Here is an 11,107-nt window from a genome sequence, read left to right on the forward strand (position 1 = left end):
CATAATTCTTTAGAAATAGACACAAGGAGCTTTATTTCAAATCATCGTTTTTACTTAAGGAGTTCCATCTCCAAGGTCAGTAGAAGTCAAAAAATTTTCTTATTGTAGAATTCCTTGGCTGTGTGCATTTTTAAAAAAGAAAGGAAGAAAAGAAACCAGAAGCATAAGATTGTTAAGCAATATCCTCATGTTCACATAAGCCAGGGACTCAGGAATAGAAATTAAACATCAAGAATTTTACTTTTGATTCTTTTTTAACATTTGATTTACTGAAAACTGAAGCTATTCTATCAGTCACTTGGCAGCTTCAACTTTGATCAATGCCTCTATTCAATAGGGGGTCAAATACCTGAAGGGAAATAAAAGAATTCTCTGGAACATATGGCAGGGAAAGGATCATTTGTGTGTGCCTGCTGAAAAGACAAATGACTTGCGTTCTCAGCTCCCTTACTGTGGCCGTGTTCTCTGCCGCTCAGCTCATCATAGACAATCTTGGGCTCCAGCTAATCTGCTGCTTTTCAAAGCAAGCTAAATGGAAATAAAGGTTTAAATATCTGGAAACGAAGTTATGATTTAAGAGAAAAAAAAAAAACTAGCAGTCTGAAAAAATTTTCCTGACAAAGTGTACAGCATGTTAGGAAAATTCTTTTCTGAGACCACCTGCTGATATTCTATTTTATAACTAGAGAGAATACAGCCTTCTGGCCAAAACTTAGATGGAACTATAGCTTTTGGAAGAGGAAGGAAAAAATTACCCTAAACCTCATTGAGAACAGAAGTCGTTTTCATGGTACAAACAAATCTACAAGCTAGAAAAGCTCTCCTTGCTATCTTTTGAAAAATATTTTGTCCTTAATGTCTCATGTGTACCCTCTGTTCTACATTTACTGCTGAAATCTAGGTCAAGTCATTATCAGCTCATGCTGCGCCTGGGCCATGGCCTCAACACGCATCTCCCTACCTCCAGGCTCACTCAATTGCATTTACCTACCCTGCTTGAACTCCTTCCAACAAGAACCCTGCATTGGTTTAGGAAAGATATCTCACAAGGTATTGAGGAAGAAGACAAAGCACCAAAGACCCACCCAAGTATATGGATTTGTGTCAGAAAGGGAGTCAAGATGTGGACACAGCTAGAGTCTGTCATACAGAGTGAAATATATCAGAAAGAGAAAGACAACTATTACATATTAACTCAGGTATGTGGGATCTAGAGAACTGGTACAGATGAATCAGTTCCAGGGCAGGACAGAAATGCAGATATAACAAACAGAAGTGTGGACATGGCGGGGAAGAGGAGCGTGGGATGAACTGGGAGAGTGGCATTGGCATATACCAACGCCATGGGTAATATAGCTGCTAGGAAGCTGCTGCATAGCACAGGGTGCTCAGCTTGGTGCCTTGTGGTGACCTAGAGAGGTGGGATGGTGGCGGGGAGGGAGGTCCAGGGGGAGGCCGTTTATGTATACATATTGCTGATTGTACAGCAGAAACTAACACAACACTGTAAAGAATGATGTTCCAATAAATTTTTTAAAAAGAGCTTCAATCGATTTATGTGAGTATTATCTGGAAATAAGCTCAGAAGGTTGTTTCAAGAATGAACTGTGATAACATGTAAAAGAATCTGTACCTTGCTTCTCACACTGTAGACACTCAATGAGTCTTATCTGCCACTGCCTGTCTCTTGTGAATTTTTCTTGCCACACTTTTTGTATCTTGTGAATTTTTGCCTCTGCTGGTCCTTTTACATGATTTGCTCTCCTCTGCCAAGTTCAAAGTCTACCTACTTTGAAATACTATCATACGTTATCACATCTGGCCTAGTATTCTGATTAATAATGGCTTTCCCGTCTCCTCTTACGTATTGTAAACATCCCAAGAACATGCATCTTTATAGTCCTTGTAGCATTTTAAAAGTTTGTAAATAGTTGTATGCTCCATATTTATTGAACAAATTCTAATTGTTTACCAAAACTCTCAACATGATTTTCAATCATAAACATTTAAATTTAATCCATTAAGATCTAAAAAATCAGGTGGAATTTCTCTCCTAAACATTTCTCACCCAGTTTCTAAGGATCACGTCTTAAATAACAAGCCATATTCCCTTGAAGACGTCTATTCCTGCCAAGGGCATCACCAGTACAATGTTTTGACATAAATCAAGTCAATAATATAAGACTGAATAGAACTTATTTTAAGCTCCACACAAATGAAGGAAGAAAAATAAAAATCCCTTGAAAAAGAGCTGCCAAACATTGGACAGCCTGCTAATGTTAAAAAAAAAAAAAATGAGATGTTTCTTTTCACCATCCCTAAATTATTGAGATGGCAGGTGTGCCTGTTTTATGTTGTTGCTTATGTTTGTGATTGAGAAGTAAACTTTGCCTGTAGCCAGTTAATCATCTGAGCCTTTCGGAAAACTTAATTGAGAGGTCATTATTTGCTTTGCTTCCTTCTTCCTCCGCATCTCCACGGCATATCAGCAGTCACAGTGATGCATCACTCTGCTGGTAATTCATACGGTATATTCAGAACCACAGATCATGGCTGCTTCAGACCTGCCAGATGTTCCAAGTCTCTTGCTGCAATTAAGTTCCAACACAGCCCAATTTGAAAGAGATGGAGAAACCACAGTTCTAATTAAGAATATTCATGCGTTTGCACCTTGGAAAGCCAGAAATCACATAATGTCCCAGAGTGGACAATATCCTTTCCTTTGAGAAGACAGAAAAAAATGCAATTTAAAATAAGTCACCAGATATGCACTAGGGGAAGCTCTGAATTGAAACAAAAGATGTGGGATTGGATGAACTATTTGAACTCCCAGCTAAACCTGCCTTAATCAGAATTTAAAGGGCTAGTTCAGGGCTCCAAACACTGACCATACATTATCATCTGAGAAACTTAAAAAAGAAAATCACCCTTGCCTGGGTCCACTGCAGAGCTAGTCTAGATCAAGAAGAAGAAACAGTGTTGTTGTGAGCATTCCCATCTCCACACAGGAGTTATCGCTAGACTGTTGCTAGGGTAACCACAAACGTGTTCTTCTTAGACATTTAAAATGAGAACTCAAGGCATCTTCAGCTGGACTAGAAACAGGTGCCAGCATTTGAAGTAGGCTCAGCCAACCAAATTAGGCAAGGCTGAGACTTTCTGCTACACCTATGATAAGTGATCAGAAGTTCCTGACAGCATCTTCAGAAGAAATATAGGAAATGATCTTCATTATGATACTTGCTTGAGGTGGTAGAGTTCACACTTTGTGAACCACTTTATGTTGTGTGTGTTGTGATCCCTGGAATTAGAATCCTTGAAAAGATATTAAAATGCAATATGGTGAGTTAAGGGATCAGGATTCAGTGTCTGTCATTAATTAGCTGTGAAATGGGCAAATTATTCCAACTTTCTGGGCAATGATCTCCTTACCTAATAAAGATAAAGTTTCAAGGGGCAATTTTAGGGGTCCCAGGGGCCTTAGAGGCAGTTGTGTTATCCTACAGTGGACATCTATTGTTTTGAACTTTCAAACTCCACTTTCCCTTTGTTCTATAGCTGACCCTTGGTTTTTCTCTGAAAATCAATCTTTCCTCACTCTCAGGCTATGTAGGTACTGACTATACTCCTAGCTCCAGGGCACAGTATTTCACCTAGGTCTGGCCAGTTGAAACACTGCATTACCTACTCATACAGGAATGGTTTAGGTATGTGACTCAAGTCAATCAAATTCAATGAAACTCAGTTCTGGGATTTTTTTTTTTTTTCTGGAACTATGATGAATGATAAACTCTTTTCTCTGGGTTTTAAGTTTTAGGAAGTAAGCTTGGAGCTGAGAGGAGAGATCTTGTCATCGTAGTGGGATAACATGCCTCAAGAGGAAGCCAACACAGTACAAATTAGAGCTAATAAAAGGAGAGCTATCATTCCCTGGTGGCATAATTTAAAGCTCCTAGATCCAGCTATACCTGAAGCTGTTCTGCCCTTTTCAGTAGTCTAAATCAATAAGGCCTCCCCTCTTGTAAATTAAGCCAGTTTGAATTGGATTCTTTCACTGGCATCCAAAAGAGTTCTGATCAATACCAACCCCTCATTTTATAGGCTTTGGAAAATGACACCAAAGGTGGTGACTTGTCCAGATGTAGATAAAGTCAGAGGCAGGATTAGAACCAGCTTCTGAGCTTTCCAGTTCAAACACTTTCAAAATACATCTAAACCTTGAATTTACAAAAAATAAAAAAGAAAGAAAGAAAGTGCTGACTTCTTGGAAATATCTGTTTAATTCACTCTTTCCTCTGTTCCAGTAATAGTACTCTTTGTAATTCTTGAGTGATTTATTTTCTTGCAGCCTTTTGCTGTCTCTGAATTCACTTATTTTGTAACTGTTATATCTAGCCTGAGAGAACTCCAGGAGTTGGTGATGGACAGGGAGGCTTGGCATGCTGCGATTCATGGGGTCGCAAAGAGTCAGACACGACTGAGCGACTGAACTGAACTGAACTGAACTGATACCTACTAACCAAGTTAATGAGAAACAAACCTGGCAACAATCCACCACTCAAATTATTATTTTGGTGCAGCTGAGAACAACTAAACAATAGGCTGTCTGAATTTCTATTTTTCAACAGACTTATTTTTCAAATCTATTTTTCAATAGATTTTTCAAAATGATGTAGCACTGAGACCTCAATTTCCCATTAGAGGCAGAAGAGATGGATATCTTTAAAAGGAAGGATTCAGAATTAGGCTTACGATTTTGCTAAATGTGAGATGCCAGGCTGGATGAAATACAAACTGGAATCAAGATTGCCGGGAGAAATATATCAACCTCAGATATACAGATGATAGCCCTCTAACAGCAGAAGGCAAAGAGGAACTAGAGAGCCTTTTGATGAGGATGAAAGAGGAGAGTGAAAAAGCTGATTTAAAACTCAACATTCAAAAAACTAAGATTATGGCATCCACTGCCATCACTTTAAACAAATAGAAAAAGTGGAACCAGTGACAGGTTTTATTTTCTTGGACTCCAAAATCACTGTGGATGGTGACTACAACCATGAAATTAAAAGATGCTTGCTCCTTGAGAGGAAAGCTATGACAAACCTAGATAGCATATTAAAAAAGCAGAGACATCACTTTGCCAACAAAGACCCGTATAGGTTTTTCCAGTAGTTATATACAAGAGTGAGAGTTGGACCATAAGGAAGGCTGAGTGCCAAAGAATCAATGCTTTGGAATTGTGGTGCTGGAGAAGACTCTTGAGAGTCCCTTGGACAGCAAGGAGATCAAACCAGTCAGTCTTAAAGGAAATCAACCCCTGAATATTCAGTGGAAGGACTGGTGATGAAGCTAAAGCTCCAATCCTTTGGCTACCTGATTTGAAGAGCTGACTCACTGGAAAAGACCCTGATGCTGAGAAAGATTGAAGGCAAAAGGAGACCGGGATGGAAGAGGATGAGATGGTTACATAGCATAACTGACTCAATGGACATGAATTTGAGCAAACTTAGGGGATAGTGACTGAAGGACAGGGGAGCCTGCTGTGCTGCAGTCTATGGGGTCACAAAGAGTAAGGCACAATTTAGCGACTGAACAACACAACAATTTTGCTAAAAATTTATTTCTACCAACCTTTATTTTCAATCTGTAGCTAGTGAATTAAAGCCAAATAATTAAATATTTTACAAAACAGTAAATTCAGCTTAAGATCTTCATTCTACATAAACTGTGTATTCCAATCACCCATGACCCCTCAATTTCATATGTAAATTGAATGCTTATGAATTTTTCTTCCCCATTGAACCCTGAGCTTCTATATATCAGGGATCTTATTTTAAACATTTCCAAGCCTTATGAACACTCCGTCACTATGCACTGTATGTGTGCATGGAGTGGTGGTTAGGACACATGGCCGTTTCCAGTTTATTACTCAGAACACTGAATCAGCATGCTTGCTACGACTATCTCTGTGATCTGGTATCAAGTTCATCTGTCTGTTATTAGTATGTGTGAGAAGAGTTTGTAATATATTCAAACTAATTTCATGTTTTGAAAGTTTCTGCATGGACCATTTTTAGTCAAGCAGAATCTCATGGGATTTTAGACCCTGAAGTGTCAGATCTAATTGTTATATTTTCATTTTCATGTCTTCAATAAGCATCTAGAAATGAAATTATGGATTGACACTCAGGGGCTGTGTGAACTGTGAGAACGTACATTCTCAAATCTTCTCAAGTCTTACGTGCTATCCTTCCAATTTATCTCACATCATCTAGGGTGGAGAAAGTGTGAACCTTTCTCATTTTATACACCTGGAGGTACTGAAACCAACCAGAGAGAGACTAGACTAAGGAACATTATGGAGTTTTATGTTGTCCCAGATACACGTAAATTTCTCAAGTTCTGCCTCATTCAGAATAGAGAGATTGGGAATGCTTTTTAATCTAGAAAGGAATTACATTAAATTTATGGGTACAGATCTATTAATATATCTTTTAAACTAAAGAAGGAAACCAGAGCAATGTTTATTTAAAAAATAAGAGAACACATCCAAACAGCTTTTACTGGAGAGTTCATTTTCTTTTTCCATTTAAAAGTGAAACATTACATTAAAATTTGCATATTAATGTCAAAAGAGAGAGAGGCCAGATCTCCATGTGATATCTCACACTCTTCACAATACCCCTAAAAATGTGAATATTATTACCCACATTTTATCAATGAAAGATCATCTTTATGGAGGTGAAGTCAATGGTCCGTGGTCATGTAGCCAGTGAGCTGCTGAACTGGATGGAGGTCAGGCATGCTTGCCTCACAGTTTCTGTCCTGACCACTCTGCTGCACAGCTTCTCACAACATGGTCTTGACAACTTGAGAAGACCTTAATGTATGAGCTGCAGGCTGTTTAGATACATGCTTCACGCTATTACCTCCATCAGTGCTGGTGACTACTCTGTGACTGAGATATTGCTGTCTGCACTTTGGAGATCAGGGAAGCGGCCTGGGTAACTTGCCCAAGATCACACATGTGGCAGAATTGTGCTATTAGACACCACTCCTTCCTTCAGCTCATGTTTATTACACACGGCCTCTGTGCCAGGATGAGAAGGAAATGCATGATTTCTGTTTTAGCTACTTTAAATATTAGTAAAATATTTTTTAAATGAAGATATTGACTCATGCAAAAACTAAAGAGCAGACATCATCAAAGCATTAGTGTTTTTGAAATCTGACTTTATGCCCCCTGCAGGGCCTTCCAGCACCTCCCTGGAACACTCTGAGAGTTTCTGAGCTGAGTTTAATCCATGTGCTTTGGAATCTAGGTCTTGCTCAGTTCAGTTCAGTTGCTCAGTCATGTCTGACTCTGCGACCTCATGAATCGCAGCATGCCAGGCCTCCCTGTCCATCACCAACTCCTGGAGTTTACTCAAACTCATGTCCATCGAGCTGGTGATGCCATCCAGCCATCTCATCCTCTGTCATCCCCTTCTCCTCCTGCCCCCAATCCCTCCAAGCATCAGGGTCTTTTCCAATGAGTCAACTCTTCGCATGAGGTGACCAAAGGATTGGAGTTTCAGCTTTAACATCAGTCCTTCCAATGAACACCCAGGACTGATCTCCCTTAGAATGGCCTGGTTGGATCTCCTTGCAGACCAAGGGACTCTCAAGAGTCTTCTCCAACACCACAGTTCAAAAGCATCAATTCTTTGGTGCTCAGCCTTCTTCACAGTCCAACTCTCACATCCATGCATGACCACTGGAAAAACCATAGCCTTGACTAGACGGACCTTAGTCAGCAAAGTAATGTCTCTGCTTTTCAATATGCTATCTAGGTTGGTTATAACTTTCCTTCCAAGGAGTAAGCGTCTTTTAATTTCATGGCTGCAGTCACCATCTGCAGTGATTTGGGAGCCTAAGAAAATAAAGTCTGCCACTGTTTCCCCATCTATTTCCCATGAAGTGATGGGACCAGATGCCATGATCTTAGTTTTCTGAATGTTGAGCTTTAAGCCAACTTTTCCACTCTCCTCTTTCAATTTCATCAAGAGGCTCTTTAATTCCTCTTTCCTTTCTGCCATAAGGGTGGTGTCATCTGCATATTTGAGGTTATTGATATTTCTCATGGCAATCTTGATTCCAGCTTGTGCTTTATCCAGCCCAGTGTTTCTCATGATGTACTCTGCATAGAAGTTAAATAAGCAGGGTGACAATATACAGCCTTGACGTACTCCTTTTCCTATTTGGAACCAGTCTGTTGTTCCATGTCCAGTTCTAACTGTTGCTTTCCTGACCTGCATATAGGTTTCTCAAGAGGCAGGTTAAGTGGTCTGGTATTCCCATCTCTTTCAGAATTTTCTACAGTTTATTGTGATCCACACAGTCAAAGGCTTTGGCATAGTCAATAAAACAAAAATAGGTGTTTTTCTGGAATTCTGTTGCTTTTTCCATGATCCAGCGGATGTTGGCAATTTGATCTCTGGTTCCTCTGCCTTTTCTAAAACCAGCTTGAACATCTGAATGTTCGTGGTTCACGTATTGCTGAAGCCTGGCTTGGAGAGTTTTGAGCATTACTCTACCAGCATGTGAGATGAGTGCAATTGTGCAGTAGTTTGAGCATTTTTTGGCATTGCCTTTCTTTGGGATTGGAATGAAAACTGACCTTTTCCAGTCCAGTGACCACTGCTGAGTTTTCCAAATTTGTTGGCGTATTGAGTGCAGCACTTTCACAGCATCATCTTCCAGGATTTGAAATAGCTCAACTGGAATTCCATCACCTCCACTAGCTTTGTTCATAGTGATGCTTTCTAAGGCCCACTTGACTTCACATTCCAGGATGTCTGGCTCTAGGTGGGTGATCACACCATCGTGATTATCTGGGTCGTGAAGATCTTTTTGTATAGTTCTTCTGTGTATTCTTGCCACCTCTTCTTAATATCTTCTGCTTCTGTTAGGTCCATACCATTTCTGTCCTTTATCAAGCCCATCTTTTCATGAAATGTTCCCTTGGTATCTCTAATTTTCTTGAAGAGATCTCTAGTTTTTCCCATTCTGTTGTTTTCCTCTATTTCTTTGCATTGATCACTGAGGAAGGCTTTCTTATCTCTCCTTGCTATTCTTTGGAACTCTGCATTCAAATGGGTATATCTTTCCTTTTCTCTTTTGCTTTTCGCTTCTCTTCTTTTCACAGGTATTTGTAAGGTCTCCCCAGACAGCCATTTTGCTTTTTTGTATTTCCTTTCCATGGGGATGGTCTTGATCCCTGTCTCCTGTACAATGTCATGAACCTCCATCCATAGTTCATCATACACTCTATCTATCAGATCTGGTCCCTAAATCTATTTCTCATTTCCACTGTATAATCATAAGGGATTTGATTTAGGTCATACCTGAATGGTCTAGTGGTTTTCCCTACTTTCTTCAATTTAAGTCTGAATTTGGCAATAAGGATTTCATGATCTGAGCCACAGTCAGCTCCTGGTCTTGTTTTTGCTGACTGTATAGAGCTTCTCCATCTCTGGCTGCAAAGAATATGATCAATCTGATTTCGGTGTTGACCATCTGGTGATGCCCATGTGTAGAGTCTTCTCTTGCGTTGTTGGAAGAGAGTGTTTGCTATGACCTGTGTGGTCTCTTGGCAGAATTCTATTAGCCTTTGCCCTGCTTCATTCTGTACTCCAAGGCCAAATTTGCCTGTTACCCCAGGTGTTTCTTGACTTCCTACTTTTGCATTCCAGTCCCCTATAATGAAAAATACATTTTTGGGGGGTGTTAGTTCTAAAAGGTCTTGTAGGTCTTCATAGAACCATTCAACTTCAGCTTCTTCAGCATCATTGGTCTTGCTGGACTTGGCTTACACCCTGGGCTAAAAGAAATCGCTGTCTTCCTTTCCGGTCTCTTTCGGGCCCTCCCTCACCAGTTCTCTCCTGCAGAGGAGAGGCTTGACCCTCTGATACCCACTTGCCCCCTCACCCTCATTCTGTTTGTCTTCTTTCTTCTGCTGCCAGGCACCTCCAGGGAGAAGCTTATTTCAGCTGCTTCTGTTTCCATGTCTCCCAGTTCTTCCTTAAGTCCCTCCACTGCCATTATCCTCACTCAAACCCTGTAGGTTAAAAGTCACCCCTGACCCCTGGTCACGAATCTGAATATTCTTTCCTAGTCATCTCCACCAACTTCTGACTGGATCAAATCCAGGTCTGATTTCCTGTGTTCTCTGCAGTCTTTGGACTTGGAAAAAAGTTCGGCTTTCCTTTCTTGTGACTCTGATATAAACAGCTTTGCTTTAGCAAAACTGGTTGACTCCATGTTTCCAGAAGGTATTTTACACATTTTTGAGTTAGACAAACATAGCTATTTTCTCTTCTTGTCTTTTTGGTTGGGTGCGGGCAGGAAGCACATCATTTTTAATTGTTTTTACAAATACACTGAAGAATCTTTCAGCACCGTCAGTGCTGGATGCGATCTCGGGCCACAAGTCTGCACACTCTTCTGCGTCTGGTCCTGTGATAGCAGAACCTTTCATCTCTCCCTTATTGTTTACTATGTACGATTCCTGTGTTATCTTCAAAATGAAGAAACACATGGTCTTTTCTCTGGTATGACTTTCATTGTTGAATTACCACTGCTGGATGTACCTTCTTTCTGAGCTCTGGTTTGCCTTTATTCACTGTGGCCATCCCCATGTCACCCACACCAGCAGCAGGAAGTCTCTTTAGTCGTCCCTTGTTCCCTTTCACAGAGATGATATACAAATTTTTGGCTCCTGTGTTGCCAGCGTGGTTGGTCATGGCTCCAACTGGAAGAGACAAGAAAATCTGGAATTTTGCACCAGAGAACTTACCATGCCCCTACTTTGACATCTTGAATGCCAGAAAGAGATAAAAAGCAATTTTCTCATTGGGTACATGCAGTATGGCTTAGAGTACCAGTATAAAGGCCCAAAGGGTAGATAAAAGTGAGGCTTCTGTTAAACTATTCAGAATTTTTCTATTAGAAAGTCTAGAAAGAAGCAGCCTTGATTTCAACACACATAGATGATCTGTACTTTAGAGATCAGGTTGTGTGAGTATGTTTTTATTACCTAAGGGGTGAGTTGGTGTATTTTTCAGGA

At 40.2% G+C, this 11,107-nt stretch overlaps 1 pseudogene; it reads right to left on the bottom strand.

The window, feature by feature from the left end:
- Positions 1-10,333: 10,333 nt before the first annotated feature.
- Positions 10,334-10,856, bottom strand: LOC101106062 (large ribosomal subunit protein uL14-like; annotated as a pseudogene).
- Between the last annotated feature and the right edge of the window lie 251 nt (positions 10,857-11,107).

The sequence above is a fragment of the Ovis aries genome, chromosome 2 (genome assembly GCF_016772045.2).
Source record: "Ovis aries strain OAR_USU_Benz2616 breed Rambouillet chromosome 2, ARS-UI_Ramb_v3.0, whole genome shotgun sequence".
In the NCBI taxonomy this organism is placed as follows: domain Eukaryota; kingdom Metazoa; phylum Chordata; class Mammalia; order Artiodactyla; family Bovidae; genus Ovis; species Ovis aries.